Source organism: Pelophylax lessonae (assembly GCF_965119305.1).
Source record: "Pelophylax lessonae genome assembly, chromosome: 4".
In the NCBI taxonomy this organism is placed as follows: Eukaryota; Metazoa; Chordata; class Amphibia; order Anura; family Ranidae; genus Pelophylax; species Pelophylax lessonae.
The window spans coordinates 590,358-605,307 of NC_138771.1; the positions used below are offsets into that span (position 1 = coordinate 590,358).

At 47.8% G+C, this 14,950-nt stretch overlaps 1 long non-coding RNA gene across 1 annotated transcript in view; it reads left to right on the forward strand.

Annotated features, from left to right (window-relative positions):
* Positions 1–5,989: 5,989 nt before the first annotated feature.
* LOC309554306 overlaps positions 5,990–14,950 on the forward strand; it is a 23,817-nt gene continuing 14,856 nt past the window's right edge. Inside the window, exon 1 of the long non-coding RNA XR_014225226.1 lies at positions 5,990–6,040. This is a non-coding gene — a long non-coding RNA (uncharacterized lncRNA). The remainder of the gene's footprint in view (positions 6,041–14,950) is intronic.

Here is a 14,950-nt window from a genome sequence, read left to right on the forward strand (position 1 = left end):
CTCCGTGTGCGGTTACTGTTACCAGTGCATGCTGAAACCAAAGGTAATCCGGCTCTGTCCTCCATCCAGGATGAGACGGCAGAGCTCTATGATTGTAGCCATTGTTGGCAGAATATTGCTCTATAGCGCCCCCCCACTGACCTGTGTGCTGCAGGGACAGAATCTTAGGGGTCCATCAAGGACTTCACTGATGGGGGTGCTGCAACATTGGACATTTTGTATCCAGAATTTATCTGTTACACCAACTCTTCATAGCCGACTCCTGGCCTCAGATTGTCCTTTCATGGCCGAGCGGTCGGCTGTATCCATGAATATTGCCAAATGGGATCCATTCATTGAGCACCAGAGATGAGCGATTGTCGGCCCGGTGAGACGAGCGATTGTCGGCCCGGTGAGACGAGCGATTGTCTGCCCGGTGAGACGAGCGATTGTCTGCCCGGTGAGACGAGCGATTGTCTGCCCGGTGAGACGAGCGATTGTCGGCCCGGTGAGACGAGCGATTGTCGGCCCGGTGAGACGAGCGATTGTCGGCCCGGTGAACGCAATGCCTCCCGTTTTTACATTCGTTCTTCATTCTTTAGAAGCTACAAATATCTTTGTAATTGGCGAGTTGTGATATTTCTTTTCATCATGGAATTGGTTCACCATGAACCCGCCCCTGGGGGTGGTCAGCCCCGCCCGCCGCTGGGGGTGGTCAGCCCCGCCCGCCGCTGGGGGTGGTCAGCCCCGCCCGCCGCTGGGGGTGGTCAGCCCCGCCCGCCCCTGGGGATGGTCAGCCAATTCCAGTTCAATGGAAGCCATTTGTTACCCTAAAGACAATGGAATGGGATGGGGGATCGGACGGTTAGCACTGAGCCGGCTGGCAGGGGTGATGTCTCTCTGGGGCAGGTTTGGGGCCCATTACCATTCTGCGGCATGAATGTGTGAGCTGTGCCACCAATAATACTGAGCGGCCTCGGTGCACCTCCCCCGGGCGGGTGTTGGAGCCCAATAAACGGTAACAATACTGAGCCCTGCCAGGAACGTACCGCCACCTTTATTTGGGTCATTAGGAATGCTCAGTAATGTGCTACGGTGCTATGAATGGGCCCTAAATCACCCGCAGAGCTCTCACCCAATGAGGTGACTGCCAGCTGGTAGATCTTAGTAATGAATGTCCCCCGTGTAGCTGATCCCATAAAGGAGAAGTACGGGGAAAGCTCTTTTGGCTTCTCCTGGGGGGGTCACAGGGGGGGCCTTCATTCTGCTCTCCTATGACTCCGATTCAGCTGCCCGCAGGGATCCCGACACTAATGTTGGGATCACCCAGATTTCTGACCAGTAAGTTGGCTCAGCCTCTGTACCGCTCCCGCCCCCTCCACAACCCGGAACGCCAATGAGCATTGAGGGTGGAGAGCCAGAGACTGGCAGTCACTCGTAGGGGAGAACTGAGCGATCAGCGGTCATGTGATCGGCAGTCATGTGGTCACTCGGTTCTTGGTGGAGGGGGACAGACGCAGCGTCCATATAGACATTCATTTTTTTTTTAAATTCCCGCCCTTCTCTTGTAAAGTGGAATATAATGGTCGGCTGTGAATGGACGGAGGGGGAGGGGCTGACCTTGCTCATCTCTGGTACTTTTCTGGGCTTTTTATGACTCCAGCAGGGGAGCTGGGGGTGGGGGAGGGGCAGTGATGTCACGGGGTCCCGATGACAGCAGGTGAGGCTCCAGCTCCTCCCATTCAGGTGTGGGCTGTCGGGTTTATTTTACAAACTCATCCGCTCATCGAGTATTTTTACAGGTTTTTATGATTTGTGTAATTGGAGAATGATGATCCGGCAAATCCCAGGATCCAGTCTGGGAATGGGATCTAGTCTGAGAACGGGATCCAGTCTGGGAATGGGATCTAGTCTGAGAACGGGATCCAGTTTGGGAACGGGATCCAGTCTGGGAACGGGATCCAGTCTGAGAACGGGATCCAGTCTGGGAACGGGATCCAGTCTGGGAACGGGATCCAGTCTGGGAACGGGATCCAGTCTGGGAACGGGATCCAGTCTGAGAACGGGATCCAGTCTGGGAACGGGATGAGTAGAATTTAATTTGTGATCAGTGGGATGCGTCTGATTATTATATAGGATTTATATGGCGCAGACAGTTTACGCAGCGCTTTACACCATGAGGGCCGATAATAGAGGAGGAATCGGAGGGCCCGGAGCGTTGGATCTGTGTAATGCTCTGTGCGATGGGATGGGGGCGCTGCTGAGACATGAATTAAAATTCTTCATTCCCATTTTACGTCTCCTGTTTTCTCTGTGTGATTGAAGCTTTGTTCATATTGTTACATTGTTCCAGCTTGGATCCGCCTCCATGTGTACACCGTAACTGGCCAATCCTGTGCTGGCACCGCCTACTCCTGTGATTGTCTTCCAGCCACGGCTCCATTCACTGAACACCTTGTATTGTTCTGAATGAATGCAAGGCATGCTATGATTGGACTAGATGAAGATTGTGATGTCACTGCCCCACCTCCACATTGTCCAACCAGGGAACAGATGGCATTCATTGAGAAAATACAAAGTGTTTCCTGAATGGTGCCCAGACCGAGCGAGTGTTCTCCTCCCCCCTCATCCCTCCCCCTCATCCATCCCTCCCCCTCATCCATCCCTCCCCCTCATCCCTCCTCCTCATCCATCCCTCCCCCTCATCCCTCCTCCTCATCCATCCCTCCCCCTCATCCCTCCTCCCCATCCCTTCTCATCCTCCCCTCCTGTGTACACAACGCAACATGGCAGCCGCTCAGCAACAGACCCGAAAGACTGCAAAGATCACTGTGGTGTGTAGTGGTAGAGGTGTGGTGGAGGTGAGGTGTATATATATATATATATGTAGTAGCTGTGTCTACCTGCATTGATTTCCAGCCTCCGCAGGGCCGGGTACGGGGCACACATTGATCCAACCTGGACTGATATTCTCCATCGTCAGACGGCTCCGTGTGATGAAATCTTCTATTGAATCGTCTTTACATTGCAGATTTCTGGGAAGGATAAAAGTTGCAATGATGATGTCACAGCACAGATAAGACACATTGTATACAACCCGGCTATGACATCATTTCCTGTCTTCTGGGAAATTCTCGTCTGACCTCCTCCTGGGTTCAGGTCGCTCTCTAAGCAGCTGTAGAATATATATAAAAATCTGATTTAAGTGTGCCCCTCCCCCCCCCCTTCAGGGGAGTGACATCATCGGACTGGAGAATTTCATCACCCCCAGGAAAAGGAAGTATAATGGGGAACTTTTTTCTTTCTAGCCATTTAGAGGAAGAACTCGGCACCGTTTCCCTGAATTGAAACAAATCCCAATATTCAACAATTATTTATTAAAGCCGATCTTCACCCCCCTATTCATCTCCCCTCCCCCATATCCATTTCTCTTCTTCCCTCCTCCATCTCCCCTCCCCCATATCCATTTCTCTTCTTCCCTCCTCCATCTCCCCTCCCCCATATCCATTTCTCTTCTTCTCTCCTCCATCTCCCCTCCCCCATATCCATTTCTCCTCTATCTCTCCATCCTTTCCCTCCTCCATCTCCCCTCCCCCATATCCATTTCTCTTCTTCCCTCCTCCATCTCCCCCTCCCCCATATCCATTTCTCCTCCTCTCTTTCTCTCCCTCTCCTTTACACGGGAGCTCACTATTCTTTTTACTTGTTTAGTTCGGTTTCATACCGGCCTTTCTGATCCGGTCCACTTGTCCATTTTTTTTAGCAGATCTGATCCTAAAGAAGTTCAGTACCCCCCCCCCCACCCCCAGCTTGTACATCATTTGCCTAGGCAGGGACATGCACAAGGCATTAAGAAGATGGGGGCACGGGACCGAGCGGGGAAGGATTCTGTTGGATGTCGCTGGATCTATTGGGCTAATAACTATCCGAAATGTTCAGAATCAGCATTGAGGTAGGCAGAGGTTTAAAAAAAAAATGGGGTGGAGGATGGAGATCCGCTTTAAATTGGGGAAACCAATCAGTTCTGAGGGGTGATAAATGGTTCAAGATGGGAAAGAAGTGGAACGGCGCTACAACCTCCACTTCAATCCAAGGACGGCTCCAATACCCGGTGCCCCGGCCTGGAGCTTTCCGGAACCTCACTGATGCAGAATCCACATAGAAATGCCGGAACATCGATAGAAATCCGCTGTGGGAGTTCTTTATTGTAGAGCGGGGAAAACTGCCAGAAAAATCGCTGCGATTAGGGCCTCAGCCGCCAAAACACGAGGGATTTATACCGGCTGCATTCCCCGCTCTACAATAAAGAACATCCACAAAGATTGATATTCCGTGTGGATTCTTCAAGATGGCAGTTGGTTGGTTGGTTGGTCAGGGAGCTCTGGCCTGGCTGCCCCCCCCGGCCACTGATGACATCATGCAGCTCCTCATGCATGCGCCATTCCGCATTGCCATGATGGGAAGACTTTCCCCAGATCTCCTAAGTTCCTGGAAATTCATTTTGTTTCTTTCGAAACATAAGGAGTGAATATGGACTATTCTTTTCATATGGAGAGTCAACTACAGAATTACATCAATCTATACATTTGTTTTTTTTTTTAAAAGGCAGTGGTGGTGATGTTGCCCTCCCAGGGGTCACCTGTGTGGGTGGGGTCACTTGTATGGGTGGGGTCACCTGTGTGGGTTGGGTCACCTGTGTGGGTGGGGTCACTTGTGTGGGTGGGGTCACTTGTATGGGTGGGGTCACCTGTGTGGGTGGGGTCACTTGTGTGGGTGGGGTCACCTGTGTGGGTTGGGTCACCTGTGTGGGTGGGGTCACCTGTATGGGTGGGGTCACTTGTGTGGTTGGGGTCACCTGTGTGGGTGGGGTCACCTGTGTGGGTGGGGTCACTGCTACCTTCAGAGAAACCAAGGAGTGGAAACAAATGGTGAGAAAAGGTTTTACAATAAAGTTGAATGATTTCACAACAAGCCGAGCTCCACACTGATGTGAGTTTTATTGAAGGGGGAAAAGTCAACTTTAAATGGAGGATTCCCACCCCCTCCCTGAAGCCCAACCCCTTTACCTTCCAGATCCAACCAGAGCAGACATGACATTCCAGGTTTTCTATTTACAAATGATTAAACTCTCCATGGGAACACAAATCTCACCGTTCCATGCCGGGATAAAATGGCTCCGGTGCAAAAGTGCGGGCAGTTCATTCCGGCCAATCAGGATGGCTCAAGGCTCCGAACTGAGAAAATGATGGATGGCAGCTCAGACATTGGAGCTCTGGAAGGAGCTTTGCCAGGGAGATGAACCATGAGGTGTATACAGGAGGGGGGGGAGGGGTGTATACAGGAGGGGGGGGAGGGGTGTATACAGGAGGGGGGGGAGGGGTGTATACAGGAGGGGGGGGAGGGGTGTATACACAATACGGCAAAAACGCTCCTCGGGACCACATTTTGTTTTCATCCTGAAGGTTTTCTTCACTTTACAGGTAATAAATCCATGAAGGTTCAGGACCGGCCTGGGCTGCCTGGCGGGGGTGGAATTACACAACCTTCGATGACAAAAACCCCGTGTGTATACAGGAGGGGGGACAGGGGGGGTATACAGGAGGAGGGGTGTATACAGGAGGGGGGGAGGGGTGTATACAGGAGGACGGGGGGGGGGGGTATATACAGGAGGAGGGGGGAGGGGTGTATACAGGAGGACGGGGGGGGGGGTATATACAGGAGGAGGGGGGAGGGGTATATACAGGAGGAGGGGGAGGGGTATATACAGGAGGAGGGGGGAGGGGTGTATACAGGAGCATCTCCTAAAATTAGAATATCATCAAAAAGTTCATTTATTTCAGAGATTCAGTTCAGAAAGATAACCTCCTATATTTTCTATAGATGTTACACACAGAGTGAGAGATTTCACACATTTGATGATTACGGCTTCCAGCGAGTGACACCCCAAAATTTACCATCTCAAAAAATTAGAATATTACATAAAACCAATAAAAAAAAGGATTTATAATAGAGAAATGTTGTCTTAGTGAGAAGTCTGTCCATGTACAGTATAGGAGGAGAAGTCTGTCCATGTACAGTATAGGATGAGAAGTCTGTCCATGTACAGTATAGGAGGAGAAGTCTGTCCATGTACAGTATAGGATGAGAAGTCTGTCCATGTACAGTATAGGGGGAGAAGTCTGTCCATGTACAGTATAGGAGAAGTCTGTCCATGTACAGTATAGGAGAAGTCTGTCCATGTACAGTATAGGAGGAGAAGTCTGTCCATGTACAGTATAGGAGGAGAAGTCTGTCCATGTACAGTATAGGGGGAGAAGTCTGTCCATGTACAGTATAGGAGAAGAAGTCTGTCCATGTACAGTATAGGAGGAGAAGTCTGTCCATGTACAGTATAGGAGAAGAAGTCTGTCCATGTACAGTATAGGGGGAGAAGTCTGTCCATGTACAGTATAGGGGGAGAAGTCTGTCCATGTACAGTATAGGAGGAGAAGTCTGTCCATGTACAGTATAGGAGAAGTCTGTCCATGTACAGTATAGGGGGAGAAGTCTGTCCATGTACAGTATAGGGGGAGAAGTCTGTCCATGTACAGTATAGGGGGAGAAGTCTGTCCATGTACAGTATAGGAGGAGAAGTCTGTCCATGTACAGTATAGGGGGAGAAGTCTGTCCATGTACAGTATAGGGGGAGAAGTCTGTCCATGTACAGTATAGGAGGAGAAGTCTGTCCATGTACAGTATAGGGGGAGAAGTCTGTCCATGTACAGTATAGGAGGAGAAGTCTGTCCATGTACAGTATAGGATGAGAAGTCTGTCCATGTACAGTATAGGAGAAGTCTGTCCATGTACAGTATAGGAGGAGAAGTCTGTCCATGTACAGTATAGGAGAAGTCTGTCCATGTACAGTATAGGGGGAGAAGTCTGTCCATGTACAGTATAGGAGGAGAAGTCTGTCCATGTACAGTATAGGGGGAGAAGTCTGTCCATGTACAGTATAGGAGGAGAAGTCTGTCCATGTACAGTATAGGAGGAGAAGTCTGTCCATGTACAGTATAGGGGGAGAAGTCTGTCCATGTACAGTATAGGGGGAGAAGTCTGTCCATGTACAGTATAGGGGGAGAAGTCTGTCCATGTACAGTATAGGGGGAGAAGTCTGTCCATGTACAGTATAGGGGGAGAAGTCTGTCCATGTACAGTATAGGAGAAGTCTGTCCATGTACAGTATAGAGGGAGAAGTCTGTCCATGTACAGTATAGGAGGAGAAGTCTGTCCATGTACAGTATAGGGGGAGAAGTCTGTCCATGTACAGTATAGGGGGAGAAGTCTGTCCATGTACAGTATAGGAGGAGAAGTCTGTCCATGTACAGTATAGGGGGAGAAGTCTGTCCATGTACAGTATAGGAGGAGAAGTCTGTCCATGTACAGTATAGGATGAGAAGTCTGTCCATGTACAGTATAGGAGAAGTCTGTCCATGTACAGTATAGGAGGAGAAGTCTGTCCATGTACAGTATAGGAGAAGTCTGTCCATGTACAGTATAGGGGGAGAAGTCTGTCCATGTACAGTATAGGAGGAGAAGTCTGTCCATGTACAGTATAGGAGAAGTCTGTCCATGTACAGTATAGGATGAGAAGTCTGTCCATGTACAGTATAGGGGGAAAAGTCTGTCCATGTACAGTATAGGGGGAGAAGTCTGTCCATGTACAGTATAGGAGAAGTCTGTCCATGTACAGTATAGGATGAGAAGTCTGTCCATGTACAGTATAGGGGGAAAAGTCTGTCCATGTACAGTATAGGGGGAGAAGTCTGTCCATGTACAGTATAGGAGGAGAAGTCTGTCCATGTACAGTATAGGAGGAGAAGTCTGTCCATGTACAGTATAGGAGAAGTCTGTCCATGTACAGTATAGGAGGAGAAGTCTGTCCATGTACAGTATAGGAGAAGTCTGTCCATGTACAGTATAGGGGGAGAAGTCTGTCCATGTACAGTATAGGAGAAGAAGTCTGTCCATGTACAGTATAGGAGAAGTCTGTCCATGTACAGTATAGGAGGAGAAGTCTGTCCATGTACAGTATAGGGGGAAAAGTCTGTCCATGTACAGTATAGGGGGAGAAGTCTGTCCATGTACAGTATAGGGGGAGAAGTCTTTCCATGTACAGTATAGGAGGAGAAGTCTGTCCATGTACAGTATAGGGGGAAAAGTCTGTCCATGTACAGTATAGGGGGAGAAGTCTGTCCATGTACAGTATAGGAGGAGAAGTCTGTCCATGTACAGTATAGGAGGAGAAGTCTGTCCATGTACAGTATAGGGGGAGAAGTCTGTCCATGTACAGTATAGGAGGAGAAGTCTGTCCATGTACAGTATAGGAGGAGAAGTCTGTCCATGTACAGTATAGGGGGAGAAGTCTGTCCATGTACAGTATAGGGGGAGAAGTCTGTCCATGTACAGTATAGGAGGAGAAGTCTGTCCATGTACAGTATAGGGGGAGAAGTCTGTCCATGTACAGTATAGGAGGAGAAGTCTGTCCATGTACAGTATAGGAGGAGAAGTCTGTCCATGTACAGTATAGGAGGAGAAGTCTGTCCATGTACAGTATAGGGGGAGAAGTCTGTCCATGTACAGTATAGGGGGAGAAGTCTGTCCATGTACAGTATAGGAGGAGAAGTCTGTCCATGTACAGTATAGAAGTCTGTCCATGTACAGTATAGGGGGAGAAGTCTGTCCATGTACAGTATAGGAGAAGTCTGTCCATGTACAGTATAGGGGGAGAAGTCTGTCCATGTACAGTATAGGGGGAGAAGTCTGTCCATGTACAGTATAGGGGGAGAAGTCTGTCCATGTACAGTATAGGAGAAGTCTGTCCATGTACAGTATAGGAGAAGTCTGTCCATGTACAGTATAGGAGGAGAAGTCTGTCCATGTACAATATAGGAGGAGAAGTCTGTCCATGTACAGTATAGGAGGAGAAGTCTGTCCATGTACAGTATAGGAGGAGAAGTCTGTCCATGTACAGTATAGAAGTCTGTCCATGTACAGTATAGGGGGAGAAGTCTGTCCATGTACAGTATAGGGGGAGAAGTCTGTCCATGTACAGTATAGGAGAAGTCTGTCCATGTACAGTATAGGGGGAGAAGTCTGTCCATGTACAGTATAGGGGGAGAAGTCTGTCCATGTACAGTATAGGAGAAGTCTGTCCATGTACAGTATAGGATGAGAAGTCTGTCCATGTACAGTATAGGGGGAGAAGTCTGTCCATGTACAGTATAGGGGGAGAAGTCTGTCCATGTACAGTATAGGGGGAGAAGTCTGTCCATGTACAGTATAGGAGGAGAAGTCTGTCCATGTACAGTATAGGAGAAGTCTGTCCATGTACAGTATAGGATGAGAAGTCTGTCCATGTACAGTATAGGGGGAAAAGTCTGTCCATGTACAGTATAGGGGGAGAAGTCTGTCCATGTACAGTATAGGAGAAGTCTGTCCATGTACAGTATAGGATGAGAAGTCTGTCCATGTACAGTATAGGGGGAAAAGTCTGTCCATGTACAGTATAGGGGGAGAAGTCTGTCCATGTACAGTATAGGAGGAGAAGTCTGTCCATGTACAGTATAGGAGAAGTCTGTCCATGTACAGTATAGGATGAGAAGTCTGTCCATGTACAGTATAGGGGGAAAAGTCTGTCCATGTACAGTATAGGAGAAGTCTGTCCATGTACAGTATAGGATGAGAAGTCTGTCCATGTACAGTATAGGGGGAAAAGTCTGTCCATGTACAGTATAGGAGAAGTCTGTCCATGTACAGTATAGGGGGAGAAGTCTGTCCATGTACAGTATAGGGGGAGAAGTCTTTCCATGTACAGTATAGGAGGAGAAGTCTGTCCATGTACAGTATAGGAGGAGAAGTCTGTCCATGTACAGTATAGGGGGAGAAGTCTGTCCATGTACAGTATAGGGGGAGAAGTCTGTCCATGTACAGTATAGGAGAAGAAGTCTGTCCATGTACAGTATAGGAGAAGTCTGTCCATGTACAGTATAGGAGGAGAAGTCTGTCCATGTACAGTATAGGGGGGAAAGTCTGTCCATGTACAGTATAGGGGGAGAAGTCTGTCCATGTACAGTATAGGGGGAGAAGTCTTTCCATGTACAGTATAGGAGGAGAAGTCTGTCCATGTACAGTATAGGGGGAAAAGTCTGTCCATGTACAGTATAGGGGGAGAAGTCTGTCCATGTACAGTATAGGAGGAGAAGTCTGTCCATGTACAGTATAGGGGGAAAAGTCTGTCCATGTACAGTATAGGGGGAGAAGTCTGTCCATGTACAGTATAGGAGGAGAAGTCTGTCCATGTACAGTATAGGGGGAGAAGTCTGTCCATGTACAGTATAGGAGGAGAAGTCTGTCCATGTACAGTATAGGAGGAGAAGTCTGTCCATGTACAGTATAGGGGGAGAAGTCTGTCCATGTACAGTATAGGAGGAGAAGTCTGTCCATGTACAGTATAGGAGGAGAAGTCTGTCCATGTACAGTATAGGGGGAGAAGTCTGTCCATGTACAGTATAGGGGGAGAAGTCTGTCCATGTACAGTATAGGAGGAGAAGTCTGTCCATGTACAGTATAGGGGGAGAAGTCTGTCCATGTACAGTATAGGGAGAAGTCTGTCCATGTACAGTATAGGAGGAGAAGTCTGTCCATGTACAGTATAGAAGTCTGTCCATGTACAGTATAGGGGGAGAAGTCTGTCCATGTACAGTATAGGGGGAGAAGTCTGTCCATGTACAGTATAGGAGAAGTCTGTCCATGTACAGTATAGGGGGAGAAGTCTGTCCATGTACAGTATAGGGGGAGAAGTCTGTCCATGTACAGTATAGGAGAAGTCTGTCCATGTACAGTATAGGGGGAGAAGTCTGTCCATGTACAGTATAGGGGGAGAAGTCTGTCCATGTACAGTATAGGAGAAGTCTGTCCATGTACAGTATAGGAGGAGAAGTCTGTCCATGTACAGTATAGGGGGAAAAGTCTGTCCATGTACAGTATAGGGGGAGAAGTCTGTCCATGTACAGTATAGGGGGAGAAGTCTTTCCATGTACAGTATAGGGAGAAGTCTGTCCATGTACAGTATAGGAGAAGTCTGTCCATGTACAGTATAGGAGGAGAAGTCTGTCCATGTACAGTATAGGGGGAAAAGTCTGTCCATGTACAGTATAGGGGGAGAAGTCTGTCCATGTACAGTATAGGGGGAGAAGTCTGTCCATGTACAGTATAGGAGGAGAAGTCTGTCCATGTACAGTATAGGAGAAGTCTGTCCATGTACAGTATAGGGGGAGAAGTCTGTCCATGTACAGTATAGGAGGAGAAGTCTGTCCATGTACAGTATAGGAGGAGAAGTCTGTCCATGTACAGTATAGGGGAGAAGTCTGTCCATGTACAGTATAGGAGGAGAAGTCTGTCCATGTACAGTATAGGAGGAGAAGTCTGTCCATGTACAGTATAGGAGGAGAAGTCTGTCCATGTACAGTATAGGAGGAGAAGTCTGTCCATGTACAGTATAGGGGGAGAAGTCTGTCCATGTACAGTATAGGAGAAGTCTGTCCATGTACAGTATAGGGGGAGAAGTCTGTCCATGTACAGTATAGGGGGAGAAGTCTGTCCATGTACAGTATAGGGGAGAAGTCTGTCCATGTACAGTATAGGAGGGAGAAGTCTGTCCATGTACAGTATAGGGGGAGAAGTCTGTCCATGTACAGTATAGGAGGAGAAGTCTGTCCATGTACAGTATAGGGGGAAAAGTCTGTCCATGTACAGTATAGGAGGAGAAGTCTGTCCATGTACAGTATAGGAGGAGAAGTCTGTCCATGTACAGTATAGGAGGAGAAGTCTGTCCATGTACAGTATAGGGGGAAAAGTCTGTCCATGTACAGTATAGGGGGAAAAGTCTGTCCATGTACAGTATAGGAGGAGAAGTCTGTCCATGTACAGTATAGGGGGAAAAGTCTGTCCATGTACAGTATAGGGGGAGAAGTCTGTCCATGTACAGTATAGGAGGAGAAGTCTGTCCATGTACAGTATAGGGGGAGAAGTCTGTCCATGTACAGTATAGGAGGAGAAGTCTGTCCATGTACAGTATAGGAGGAGAAGTCTGTCCATGTACAGTATAGGAGGAGAAGTCTGTCCATGTACAGTATAGGGGGAGAAGTCTGTCCATGTACAGTATAGGAGAAGTCTGTCCATGTACAGTATAGGGGGAGAAGTCTGTCCATGTACAGTATAGGGGGAGAAGTCTGTCCATGTACAGTATAGGGGGAGAAGTCTGTCCATGTACAGTATAGGAGGAGAAGTCTGTACATGTACAGTATAGGAGGAGAAGTCTGTCCATGTACAGTATAGGGGGAGAAGTCTGTCCATGTACAGTATAGGAGAAGTCTGTCCATGTACAGTATAGGAGGAGAAGTCTGTCCATGTACAGTATAGGGGGAAAAGTCTGTCCATGTACAGTATAGGATGAGAAGTCTGTCCATGTACAGTATAGGGGGAGAAGTCTGTCCATGTACAGTATAGGGGGAGAAGTCTTTCCATGTACAGTATAGGAGGAGAAGTCTGTCCATGTACAGTATAGAAGGAGAAGTCTGTCCATGTACAGTATAGGAGAAGAAGTCTGTCCATGTACAGTATAGGAGGAGAAGTCTGTCCATGTACAGTATAGGAGAAGTCTGTCCATGTACAGTATAGGGGGAGAAGTCTGTCCATGTACAGTATAGGGGAGAAGTCTGTCCATGTACAGTATAGGAGAAGTCTGTCCATGTACAGTATAGGAGGAGAAGTCTGTCCATGTACAGTATAGGGGAGAAGTCTGTCCATGTTAGAGTATAGGAGAAGTCTGTCCATGTACAGTATAGGAGGAGAAGTCTGTCCATGTACAGTATAGGGGGAGAAGTCTGTCCATGTACAGTATAGGGAGGAGAAGTCTGTCCATGTACAGTATAGGAGGAGAAGTCTGTCCATGTACAGTATAGGGGGAGAAGTCTGTCCATGTACAGTATAGGAGGAGAAGTCTGTCCATGTACAGTATAGGGGGAGAAGTCTGTCCATGTACAGTATAGAGAAGTCTGTCCATGTAGAGTATAGGGGGAGAAGTCTGTCCATGTACAGTATAGGGGAGAAGTCTGTCCATGTACAGTATAGGAGAAGAAGTCTGTCCATGTACAGTATAGGAGGAGAAGTCTGTCCATGTACAGTATAGGAGAAGTCTGTCCATGTACAGTATAGGAGGAGAAGTCTGTCCATGTACAGTATAGGGGGAGAAGTCTGTCCATGTACAGTATAGGAGAAGTCTGTCCATGTACAGTATAGGGGGAGAAGTCTGTCCATGTACAGTATAGGGGAGAAGTCTTTCCATGTACAGTATAGGAGGAGAAGTCTGTCCATGTACAGTATAGGAGAAGTCTGTCCATGTACAGTATAGGAGGAGAAGTCTGTCCATGTACAGTATAGGGGAGAAGTCTGTCCATGTACAGTATAGGAGAAGTCTGTCCATGTACAGTATAGGGGGAGAAGTCTGTCCATGTACAGTATAGGGGGAGAAGTCTTTCCATGTACAGTATAGGAGGAGAAGTCTGTCCATGTACAGTATAGAAGGAGAAGTCTGTCCATGTACAGTATAGGGGGAGAAGTCTGTCCATGTACAGTATAGGAGGAGAAGTCTGTCCATGTACAGTATAGGAGAAGTCTGTCCATGTACAGTATAGGAGGAGAAGTCTGTCCATGTACAGTATAGGGGGAAAAGTCTGTCCATGTACAGTATAGGAGGAGAAGTCTGTCCATGTACAGTATAGGAGGAGAAGTCTGTCCATGTACAGTATAGGAGGAGAAGTCTGTCCATGTACAGTATAGGATGAGAAGTCTGTCCATGTACAGTATAGGAGAAGTCTGTCCATGTACAGTATAGGAGGAGAAGTCTGTCCATGTACAGTATAGGAGGAGAAGTCTGTCCATGTACAGTATAGGATGAGAAGTCTGTCCATGTACAGTATAGGGGGAGAAGTCTGTCCATGTACAGTATAGGAGGAGAAGTCTGTCCATGTACAGTATAGGAGAAGTCTGTCCATGTACAGTATAGGAGGAGAAGTCTGTCCATGTACAGTATAGGAGGAGAAGTCTGGTCCATGTACAGTATAGGATGAGAAGTCTGTCCATGTACAGTATAGGGGAGAAGTCTGTCCATGTACAGTATAGGAGGAGAAGTCTGTCCATGTACAGTATAGGTGGAAAAGTCTGTCCATGTACAGTATAGGAGGAGAAGTCTGTCCATGTACAGTATAGGAGGAGAAGTCTGTCCATGTACAGTATAGGATGAGAAGTCTGTCCATGTACAGTATAGGAGGAGAAGTCTGTCCATGTACAGTATAGGGGGAAAAGTCTGTCCATGTACAGTATAGGAGGAGAAGTCTGTCCATGTACAGTATAGGGAGAAGAAGTCTGTCCATGTACAGTATAGGAGGAGAAGTCTGTCCATGTACAGTATAGGGGAGAAGTCTGTCCATGTACAGTATAGGGGGAGAAGTCTGTCCATGTACAGTATAGGGGGAGAAGTCTGTCCATGTACAGTATAGGGGGAGAAGTCTGTCCCATGTACAGTATAGGAGGAGAAGTCTGTCCATGTACAGTATAGGAGGAGAAGTCTGTCCATGTACAGTATAGGAGGAGAAGTCTGTCCATGTACAGTATAGGGGGAGAAGTCTGTCCATGTACAGTATAGGGGGGAGAAGTCTGTCCATGTACAGTATAGGAGGAGAAGTCTGTCCATGTACAGTATAGGGGGAGAAGTCTGTCCATGTACAGATAGGGGGAGAAGTCTGTCCATGTACAGTATAGAGGAGAAGTCTGTCCATGTACAGTATAGGGGAGAAGTCTGTCCATGTACTGTAGGGAGGGAGAGTCTGTCCATGGTACAGTATAGGGGGAGAAGTCTGTCCATGTACAGTAT